Here is a 12,184-nt window from a genome sequence, read left to right as displayed (position 1 = left end):
TCACAAAAAATAAGGATAAACACATATGAATAAAACAGCAAGCATGCATTGAATCACTTACATGTAGTGCAGATAGCTCTAAAGTATCCAAAGAACATTGTTTCATATTAATATTTGAAAACTTTTGACAAAAACATCAATTAAATGGTAATAAAACTTCTATTCTACAATTTCATCCTTACCCTAAACTGTAATATGGTTTTTAATGTCTGTAGGCTACTTAATGTCTAATCTTGAATTCTTGTAAATCTCAAATTGGTTTTATGATGTCAACTTTTGCCTCATGAATTTCTTTGAATTAGAAATATATCTTGATTTCACAATTATTAGAGATTTTACCTATTTAATTTGAATTTTAAATAAAAACTTGGTGGTTTGAGATATTTATGCTTATACTCCAGTCATAAAAAATGTTATCAGTCAGCTGTTGGATTGGTCAAAATCAAGGGAGTTCTAACATTCTTAGCATCTTTTTATCGACAGAATTTAATGCTATGCTTTAACTAGTCACCCTACCAAAGACAGTTTCCCTGATTCATAGTCAACAATAGAAAATCACACTAAAGGTAAATATTTCCAGATGTTTGAATTATCATTATAATTAGACTGAATATTCAATAGTTGGCATATGTTTCATTGTAGGTTTTTAGTTTACTACAACTAAGCAGTAATAGCCTGCTAGAAAGTTGCTCAGTATTTTAAAAACATATTTAATTTAGGCTACTTTATTCAGATAAAACAAAAAATATTGGCTGTTCTGAGGTTAGCAGTTTAACACTTGAAATCCTTTTTTCCCCTGAGGATTTTTAAAATATGATCATGTTTATCGGTAAAATATTAAGCTATAAAACTAATTTGGATCAACACATGTATATTTTGATCTTTGTGAACATTGCTTACTTTCTATACTTCATCTGATTTTTAAATATCATGATCTAAAAGACTTTGCGATCAATTTGAATTTCTTTCAAAGGATTAGCTATGGTATCTGCACATAATTCTACCAAAGCCTATGCCATATTTTTTGTGTTTGGAAAGGATGAATGTGTATTGTTGCAAATCAAATAATGGTAAGGCTTTGTCTTATTGAATGTAATTTATGTAATCTGTTTTTAATAGATAACATAAATTATATGGTCAAATGAACTTTTTTATTTCCAACCTTCATCAGACTATTTTCTAACTAAAGATTTAAGAGACTACATCTTAAGCAATGAAATGATTCCATCCAAAGAATCATACTGAATTTATTACAAAAAATAAAAATTGAATCTAAAATGAACTTTAGCATGTATGCTGGAGGAGGGAAGATGTTATCTAAAGCTTTGACCCATGTGATATAAAAAGGATAAAACTTCTAAATTAGAAAAACATAGATTTGAATTCCAGTCAGGATAATCTGTCAGTTAATTAATACTCGGTGTTTATTTGTTTGTTTTTAATCAATAAAATGATAAAGAAAATTCCCAAATATAAGAGTTGTTTTACATGTTTACCAAATACATTATTTAATACCTTCAGAAGTTAAGCTATTCAGTAAGAGTTAACTTCCTTTTCTCCCCTCTACCTCAAAGCTTCTTACATTATCTGGACTGTGTACCTGTGTACTTTGCCAAAGAATAAATGCACAGTATAAAAATTCCAAAGCAGAGAGTAGATTTAGATCTATGTCAAAACTAAGAGGCAATTGAAAAATGAAGACTTTATTCTTTAAAGTAAATCAATTAGTATAGTTAGAGTAGTATTGTTGCAATTTATGATTGGGCTCTTCATATCATACTTTAGGCCAAACTACAAAGATATTAATGAAAGTTCAGTCACTTTTTACTATAGACTTTTAGATGAGAATTGTGATAAAAAGGTCAAATAATTTGGGCCAGAGGGATACCAAAGCAGGTAGGGCTTTTGCCTTGCACACAGCCTTCCCAAGACTGACCTAGGTTCAATCCTTGGCATCCCATATGGTTCCCTGAGCTTGCCAGGAGAGATTACTGAGTGCAGAGCCAGGAGTAACCCCTGAGTGTCACCAAGAAGATTCCCCCCTAAAAATAAGGCAAATAGTGATTGTAAAACATCCAAGAAAGTACATGGATCTTTGAAAGTAAGGAATAATATATATATATATATATTTAATATCTATACTACCTGTTTGGGTATTCATACATTTTGTCAATAATTGGATCTATGTTTATTTTAAAAAGCTTGCTGTTGAAAATAGCAGCAGGTGGAGTGAAGAACATACAAATTGTTTATGCCTATACACAATAAAGGAATGGAGATTTCATACTTCAGGGATAAAATTGCAATATTTAAAAGGATAAAATCTGTATTTAATGAAAATTTTGTTGTAATAGAAATGTCATATCTTTATTTTTTGTTGTTTTTGGGCCATACCCAGTGACGCTCAGGGTTACTCCTGGCTATGCGCTCAGATATAGCTCCTGGCTTGGGGGACTATAAAGGACTTAGGAGGGAATGGAATCACGGTCTATCCTAGATTAGCGCCAGTAAGGGAAATGCCCTACTACTTTCGCCTCTGATCCAGCTCCAGAAATGTGATACCTTATTTATAGAGTTTATACTCTGTATCTATCATTTCTATATTCTTCATGTATTTTTCTTGATGATCTATTGTTAGAAACTAAAGTTTAATCAGTTATATTGTCATATAATAGAGAATATGTTGAAGCAAACATGATTAAATTGTAATATCCAGAAATCAGAGACAGGATTATTAAAAGTTGTCTTGTTATTAGGTTTATCTCTTTCTCAGTGATGTTTTTATACAATTCATTAATATACCAAAGATATTACTGTTTGAATGATAGAGGCGAATGCACTTAAAATCAGGTTGCATAAACTTTGTAACTTTTTTTAGTGATAAATGCCTAAGCAATGAAATATTTACCATTGTCTAAGTGAAATAAAATATTATATAATTAATTAACCTAAAATATTTACAAATGTACTGATTAAAAAATAGTGAAAATATGTCATTTAATATTTCTGTTTTTTAATTTTAGCATTTAATAAGAAAAGAAGTTACCAATATTTTATTTATTCACATAGTCACTGTCAAAGTATCTCCTACTACATTACAAATAATATCAATGTAGATCTTAGCAGACAATATTTTAAATATAACTGACTGGAAGTAATAAGGATGAAACTACTAAAGTGTTAGTGACTCTTAAAGTTTATATAAACTTTCAATAGCAGACCAGGGTTTAAAATTCTTGTATTAGTCTCATTAAGCTCTCAAAGGTAGTCCATTAAGTCATGCTACATCCATTTAAAACCTATTACAAGAACAGTTGCTTCAGAATTTAGGTGTTGAAGAGAACCACTCTAATACCTATATCTTTGATATATACATACACATTGGTACATGGATGTACATTTTCGTATTTTCCTAAGTTCTAAATTTTGACATTAATCCTATATTGCTCAAAGTAATTTTGTGTTATTGAAATTTTTTCTTTAATGATAATATCTAGTAACTTAACTTAATATTGTAGGTTGTATAAATAGAACTGATATCCCTTAAATCAAATGACTTGACTAAGGGAGAAAGCTAATAAGGCATAGATAATTACAATTGTATCCTTATCTTATTTTATATTAATTACTATCAGGACTGATGGCAAATGAGGAAGGATCTGTGAACTGGAAATTGAAATGGCTTGACTAAAATCAATGAATTCTACATGCTTTGGAACCACACAAACATAATAATACTTTTTATGTCATCTATCATCTATTCAGTAAGTGTTAATATAGAAAACAGGATTACTAAAATATGTAAATGAAGACACTTACAAATTTATAATAAATAATAACTTAAAGGGTAAATTGACTGTAGTCTATTTTATAAAATATATTTTGAAATAATAGGTAATCAGCTATGTAAATTTGTTATATAAAACATTGAATTATGGGGGCAGATAAATACTGAAGATAGGGCTTTTGTCTTATATATGGCAAACCATGTTTGATCCCTAGAGCCCCATATTGTCCCTCAAGCCTGCCTGGAATTTTTTCTTAGTGTAGAAACAAGAGTAATCATCAAGTGGACCCAAATCAAAACAAACCAAACCAAACTAAAACCAATACAATAAAAGAATATATTAAAAGAGTTTGTCAAATATCTTTGCTTAATGATAAAGTATAATTTAATTACTTTTTTTCTCCAAATCGGGACACACATATTATTGATGGTTTTTTTGTTTGTTTTATTTTGTTTTGCTTTTTTGGCTTTTGGGCCACACCCTGTGACATTTAGAGGTACTTCTGACTATGTGCTCAGGAATTGCTCCTGGCTTGGGGGATCATATGGGACACAAAGAATCAAACTGTGGCAGTCCTAGGTTAGTGCATGCAAGGCAAATGCCCTACCGCTTGCACCATCACTCCGGCCCCATGGACACACATATTATTGTTAATATTTCTCTTTCATTAGGAACATCAATAATGGCAAGTGTCATCTGATTGAATAAAAACTGAGGCTTCAAAATATTTTTAGAGAATTATCCTGCCATTACCAAAATGCAGGGCTCTGTTCCTTAAAACCTAGAGAAAATTTAGGATAACTCATGCTTCTTATCAACAAATACATTGTAATAAATATTAAGTATTCTCAAATTAAAAGATATTTTCAAATAATACACTGAGACTAGCTAGTTTGCATGTATATGTGCATAAGTGAGAGAGTGGGCAACACATGGGTGAATTTTGAGATTTTAGTCTGTAATTTTCACTAATAAGATGCAAGTAATTGATATATAAATTTTAATTTTAATATCTGGAATGTCAAAATAAGAATAAAGAAAGGAAATTAAAGACAATGTTGTGAGGTGGTGAACCATTTATTAGTGTCATTTCAGTGTTATGCTGGATTTCATAAGGATGTGCTTGGAAGATTCTCTTATCATTTTTAATTTTACACCATTTTTTTAATTATTGTTGACTCAGAATAGAGGTTCTAAATCTACGTTACCTTTTCTGTTGTTGTCGAACATTTCTGATAGCATCATTTTTGGTAGAAGTGTACAATTTATTTTAAAGAGGAAAAAGGTTAAGTAAACTGAGTTTTCTAACCTTAGAAACATCCCAAACTTAGTGGAAGATGACACATAGGAAACTTGAGAACTGTAAACTGTATTTCATAGTAAATCTTAAGATGAAGCTATTTCCAAAGAATTAGATTCCGTAAGTTTTTTTCATTTGAAACTTTCTTTAAACACTGTTATCTATAAATTTGTTGATATTACAGTCGTTTCAAGTATTCAATATTCCAACATTAACTCCACCACCAGTGTGTCCTACCATTCATCAATGTCCTAAGCTACCAACCAATCCTTAGGCTGTCTCCTTAACATGCACAAAGTAATTATCTTTACAGTGCTTGTTACTAATATATCTCTCATAACGATGTTACTTATAATGATGTTATTATCTGAGGATTTGCAAAGCGGTTATGTACTAATTGAGCCTTTGTCTTAGTATTCTTATTCATTGAGCTAGTGACTTTCGCTGCAACATTCTCACCTACTTTTCTGTGTGCCTACTGGGCTGTCAATACACTGGACATTGGAGATTTTTCATATCATATGCACATATGGGGCATATGTGACAATGGGACATCAGCAGTTGTGTTACTAGGATGGTTTAGCAGCGTGACAACTCAGGCCAATAGGAATAGAATCTACTGTGGCTTTTCCTCAAGAAAGACATTCTTTTTGTTTGTTTGTTTTTTCGGCTACACTCGGTGAGGCTCAGGGGTTACTCATGGCTATGCGCTCAGAAATCGCTCCTGGCTTGGCAGGCCATATGGAACGCCGGGGGATTGAACCGTAGACTGTCCTAGGCGAGCACGGAAGACAGAAATCTTACATCCTGCGTGCGCTACGGACAAATGAAATATGAGTATGTGTGTACATTGATGTAGTACATAAGAAGGGTAGAAAGACTTAATGTCTGCATACCATTTAGTATTATATTATTATAAGAGTACATGTCTTTTCTGAATAGAACTTTTGGTTCCTTATGGTAAATGAAGAGAAGTAGAATTTATAAATAAAAAAATCAATAAAAATGTGCAACACAGATAGATTATGCTAAGTGGAGTCTTTACATTTACTTAAAAAGAAATATTGTATATAATATTTTTGTTTCAATTATTCCTGAGTCTGGTTATATTATCCCTTATACATTGTCTTTTCAATCATGTCTCTTATTATTTCACATTTTATGTTCAGCATCAATATACTCATAAATGTGTTTCTTTACATATGATTAACTGTGACTAATTCTCATTTTTCCAAGTTATTTTCAGATTTATGTAATCTGAATTTTTTTTTTGTGGTTTTTGGGTCACACCCGGCAGTGCTCAGGGGTTGTTCCTGGCTCCAGGCTCAGAAATTGCTCCTGGCAGGCACGGGGGACCATATGGGGCACCGGGATTTGAACCGATGACCTCCTGCATGAAAGGCAAATGCCTTACCTCCATGCTATCTCTCCGGCCCCGTAATCTGAATTTTTAATAACTGATGCTGCACTCTTTATAACTGAATTGGATATACTGTATATCTGGATCATAGTTTTATTAAAGTGAGTTTGTCTTTAATATTATAAAATAAATCTATAATTTATATACAAATTATGGATCATGATTATTAGTTATAAAACAATGAAAAATATCAAGAATATCACCATTTTTTCCTGATCCCTTATTGGTTAACTATTTTAAGAAGTAATATGCTTTATTTAGTAAAGATTTTTAATAACTTATTTCTTAAAATTTAACCAAGTTCAGACTTATACTTTTAAGCAAATAATTTTGAAGTGGAATTAAGGAACAGTTTAAATCCTTTTGAAAAAAAAAAGAGAGGAACTTTTAACACTGCATTGGATTCTGTTAAAATAATAAATATATTCAGCTCTAAATTAAGTTCTCTCACTAATATTACTCATTACCCTATCTGAGACTTGAATATACAAACATATAATGAGAACATTTTTTGATCATTCATTCCATTATCTTATTAGATCAATTATTGAAGTAACATGCCCTACCACATTTTAAACTTCTTATGGACTTTTCTATCTCTCCCCCTACTGCCACTCAATATGCAGTGAGAAACTATTGGAACAAAGTCATTCTCAGTTCACTACTCAGGACTTTAAATTTAATAGATAAAATAAGGGTGAACCTAAATAATTCTGAATATATTTTTCAGTTTTAAATTCAAGTTTCCAGGAAAGTTTACTTTTTTGTGTTACATAATATCTTGCACCCACAGCAATATGAGAATGTAAATGTGCTTAGAGGCATATGGTTGATTAAACAACATAAACTGCAGATAATTTTTCTCAGCTGTACAAAACTAATATCCACAGATGTCTAAATTCTGGGTGGTGTGTATGCATGTATGTGTGTATGGGTGTATGTATCTAAATATAGCCAATAGACAATTATAGATTGTAATGATGCAAGAGAAGAAAACACCAGAGGAACAGTGAGCAAGGAGAATCAGAAGTGTCAAATTTCATGCAAAACACTGTCCATTCTTATTTTAACCCTTAGGGAGTACATGTTTCATTTAGCAGAATGCCTAGTTAGAGGTGTTATCAAATCTGCTATCTGACTTCTAACACAATTTGATGAATGTTTTGAGCATAATAATGCCTGAGATTAAGCAGATCAGAGAGAAAGGCTAAGAAGTCTCATAATTATGTGTAGTTACTTGTAGCTATTCGATTGGCAAATGTAATAAATATTCCAGCTCCGTTTAAAATTCTTACTTCGTTTTACCTTACTTCACATTCAGTTTCTCAGTTTCCACCTACCACTACATTTACATAAGCAAAATCAGAATGTGATTGTCAATGACAGAAATTTTCAGCATACCAGATGCTGATTATAATATATATATTTGAAGAAAAAAAAAGACAGGAAAAAAGAGGATAAATAGGGGATATTTACTCCATTGACCATGACATGGAGGATTCTACACTCTTGAAAGACGTTCTTGTGATTTTTGTAAAATAAATCATACTATGAATTTATCATAATTTATAGTTATTTAAAATTGATTTTAGACATAGTGTTCCAACTCCAATCCCATCACTAATGTCAAATTCCCACTACTGGTTTTCCAAAATTTCCATCTCCCCCAGTCTAAACCTTTTTAAATTTAGTTGTTAAAGTTTGCATCTCTTTTTTTTTTGTACCCCAATTCACAATACAGACCAGGAAAAGGGCCTGGGTTGAGGTGTATATGGGGTACATTTACTGTACCTCCTCTTTCTATACAGTAAGTGTAAAGAACACAGCCTGTGGTAAGAATTGGGAGGCCTTACATTTTCTTTTCTTTTTTTGACTTAGATAGATAGATAGATAGATAGATAGATAGATAGATAGATAGATAGATAGATAGATAGATAGATAGATAGATAGATATACACAAAAATATCCTTCGCCAGTGCAACATTCCCATGTCCAATATCCCAAGTGTCCTTCCTCCCCACTCCACACAGGCTTGTACTCTAGATAGGCTTTCAACTTCCCTCATTCAGTCACATTTTGTTATGATAGTTCTCAGTGTAATTATTTCTGTGACTGCACTAAACGATCCCTGTGGTGAGCTTCATGTCAGAAGCTGGATCCTCTAGTCCTACTCTATTTTGTCTCTGAGAATCATTACACAACTGTTTTTCATTTTTCTCAAAACCCATAGATGAGGAAGACCATTTTGTATTTATCTCTCTCCCTCTGACTTATTTTACTCAGCATAAGATTCCATATACATCCATGTATAGGAAAATTTTACGACTTCATCTCTTCTGATGGCTGCATAATATTCCATTGTGTATATGTACCATAGTTTCTTTAACCATTCATCTATTGAGGGACATCTAGGCTGTTTCCAGAGTCTAGCTATTGTAAACAGTGCTGCAATAAATATAGGTGTGAGAAAGGGATTTTTGTATTGTATTTTTGTGTTTTTAGGATATATCCCTAAGAGTGGTATAGCTGGATTGTATGGGACCTCAACTTCCAGCTTTTGAAGCAATCTCCATATCACTTTCCACAAAGGTTGGACCAGACGACATTACCACCAGCAGTTTGCATCTCATAATTTTAGAGTTGTTGAGTCTCTGGTTTAGACATTTTTAGCTCTACCATTCATTACTTTACAGCACAAATATACTCAATTTCTGTGACACCTGTTCCTTGATGCTTTCCCAAATCTCTTCTTTTCTTAAAAATTTCTTATTAATTTCATTAAAGGGCAATGGTTTACAAAGTAAGTGGTAGTTGAGTTTTAGGCATATAATATTTCTACAGCAATTCAAACAGCTGAATCTTCCTGCTTTGATTTCCCTTTTGTTCACTCCTTTTCTTTCCTAAGCTGGAGAAGAGCTGCATAGGATAGAACACTTGACTTGAATTCAGCCAACCTGAGTTCTATCCCCCGGATTTGGCCCCCTGAGTCCTTCCAAGAATAATTTTTGAGTTCAGAGTCAGAAATAAGCCATGAATACAATGAGCTCTGGCCTGCAATACAATTTTTCATGATTTTAAAAGAAAATTAAGAATAGAAAAATTCTGCTGTCTTTATTTTTGGTATCTTATTGTATAAAATAATGACGCATAACACACAAAGCTGTTTACTATGCAATTTTGTGTATAAATTGTAAATATATATATATATATATAAATTGTATTATACCTCCATTTTGCAATTTGAGAATACCATATGAGACCATATAGGGGAATATTTTAGATAATTATCTTATAGATACTAGGATATTATTATTACTAGCTTTATTCATATGCTTCAGGTCTTGCTTTGGGGGACACACCCCATAGTTCTTAGGGCCTCACTTCCATTGGTTTTCAAACTGGGATTAACTAGGTTAGGACAAGTGGATTAATTTATACACTTACCTCACTGCCCTATAATTGGCATCTTTTTTGTTTGTTTGTTTTTGTTTTTGGGTCACACCTGGCAGCACTCAGGGGTTATTCCTGGCTCTACACTCAGAAATCACTCCTCACAGGCTCGGGGGACCATGTGGGATGTTGGGATTTGAACCAATGACCTTCTGCATGAAAGGCAAAAACCTTATCTCCATGCTATCTCTCTGGCCCCTATAATTATCATCTTAAACGTATTCCTATATTACCCAACTAACAAATTATAAAACAAAATATAAAGAAAAATTTTGTTACTTAAAGTGTATTACTTTTATTTTATATAAAATTATTACACTCTTAAGAGGATAATGTCTTCTGAGATTTTATAAATTCACAGTTCTTTGAAAATAAATGAGTTTAAGTGAGATTATCAAGGTGACTTGCACTATTATTGCTATTTTTCTCTATAATAACTAATGATAACCTTATCCCAGAGAACTGAACATAAATTAAACAAATACAGTGCCACCCACTTTCAGTAATAAATAGACAGGAGATAATAATGAGGCTCCCTGATGTTTTATTTTAGTAGTGTATCTTATGAAAGAGAAAAAATAATATTAACTTATCAGTCATATTTTTATTAAATGTACTAATTTTATACCTCCTTCATGATAGTGTTGCTAAATTTAAAATATGAATTATCCTTACATATAATGTAATAATTCATAAGAAAATTATGGAGAATAATGTGTTTGCATGGTTCTAGGATTCTATTGAAAATATATCAGCCTCAATGAATGAAATATATCATCCTAAAATAATCATTATTTTCATCAGGATGTAAATTTTGAAGGCAAATTTCTTAGTTCAGCTTAAAATATTTGAAGGTGAAGCAATACATAATTTCAGTCAAGTAGTGAATGTGACTGAGGAGGAATATGAGATGAGAGGTTGTTTTGATTTTATATAATAGTTGTGTGCCCCTGAACAAAACAGAACTTCTTCATTCTAGCATACAAGATGACTGTCGAATATATGTTGCAAGGTAGTGGGGAACCTCTATTTGATCTATCCACTCATAACAGAGACCCCAGTCACTTTGAATGCATATCAACTAGTGGACAAGTCCCTAGATAACTTGTTAGTTAGAAGACTAATTAATTTATTGTTATATTTAATTTCAGGATTTCAGAATAACAAGAAAGTGATTATTTTGATGCCTTTAATTGTGTCTGAAATTATAATTTGAAACTCAGTCATATGATTCAAAATTACCATATGGATCAAATAAAATTTAGGAAATAGAAAACCTAGTCAGTTCTAGAAAGAACAATAATAAACACCGAAGGACAGAACACTTACAATTGTTTACTATTTTAGGTATTTGTATTATTTTATTTTCTATTAAATTTTTCTTTCTTCAACAAATATCGTAAGATTAAAATAAATAATAATATATATAATGAGAAATTTAGATGCTATTATAATTCTTTTTAGTCCTATCTTGAATCATGTTTTTCAGAAAAATTAGAAATATCAAATTGGGGGGCTGGAGAGATAGCATGGAGTCAGGGTGTTTGCCTTGCATGCAGAAGGACGATGTTTCAAATTCTGGCATCCCATATGGTCTCCCGAGCCTGCCAGGAGCAATTTCTGAGCATAGAGCCAGGAATAACCCCTGAGAGCAGCCAGGTGTGACCAAAAACCGATATATATATATATATATATATATATATATATATATATATATATATATATATATATATATATATATATATATCAAATTGCAGAAAAATATTAAAGCAAGCAAATACTAAACTCCTCTACTACCTTTAGATATTAGAGAAAAAACTCAACAAGCCTTGAGTCAGAGTGGGCAAAACAAGACACTTGTCTTTAATGCAGCTGAACCAACTTTGATCCTTGTCATCACATATGGTTCCTTAACCTGGTTCCTAGGTACAGAGCTAGCACTCTTCCCTGAGCATAAAAGGGTGCAGGCCAATGACAAAAGCAAGTGAAAAGAAAAAAGAAAAAAAAAACTTCAATAGGTTTTTCAATACTGGAATGTAGTTGGGAATTCCAGATAATTCTCAATGAATATATTGATTTTCTAGCTTAACTCTCAAAATTGGTATTAATTGACTCATCTGAAAAGGAACCAAAGAATTCTGAACTTAACCAGTAGCATTGATTTTTCTTTTCTTATTACCAGAAAGGTGTAGCTGAGAAGCTTTTTCGCATCATGTTCTGTATGGA

At 31.8% G+C, this 12,184-nt stretch overlaps 1 non-coding gene across 1 annotated transcript; it reads right to left on the bottom strand.

Annotated features, from left to right (window-relative positions):
* Nucleotides 1-8,224: 8,224 nt before the first annotated feature.
* LOC126026987 (small nucleolar RNA SNORA51) lies at nucleotides 8,225-8,357 on the bottom strand. The gene has a single exon (XR_007502167.1). It is a non-coding gene; the product is annotated as a small nucleolar RNA SNORA51 (small nucleolar RNA).
* Nucleotides 8,358-12,184: the final 3,827 nt, after the last annotated feature.

This window comes from Suncus etruscus, chromosome 13 (assembly GCF_024139225.1).
Source record: "Suncus etruscus isolate mSunEtr1 chromosome 13, mSunEtr1.pri.cur, whole genome shotgun sequence".
NCBI classification, from domain to species: Eukaryota; Metazoa; Chordata; class Mammalia; order Eulipotyphla; family Soricidae; genus Suncus; species Suncus etruscus.
Note: the sequence above shows the minus strand (reverse complement) of the source record. Positions and strands in the feature narration are given on the sequence as shown.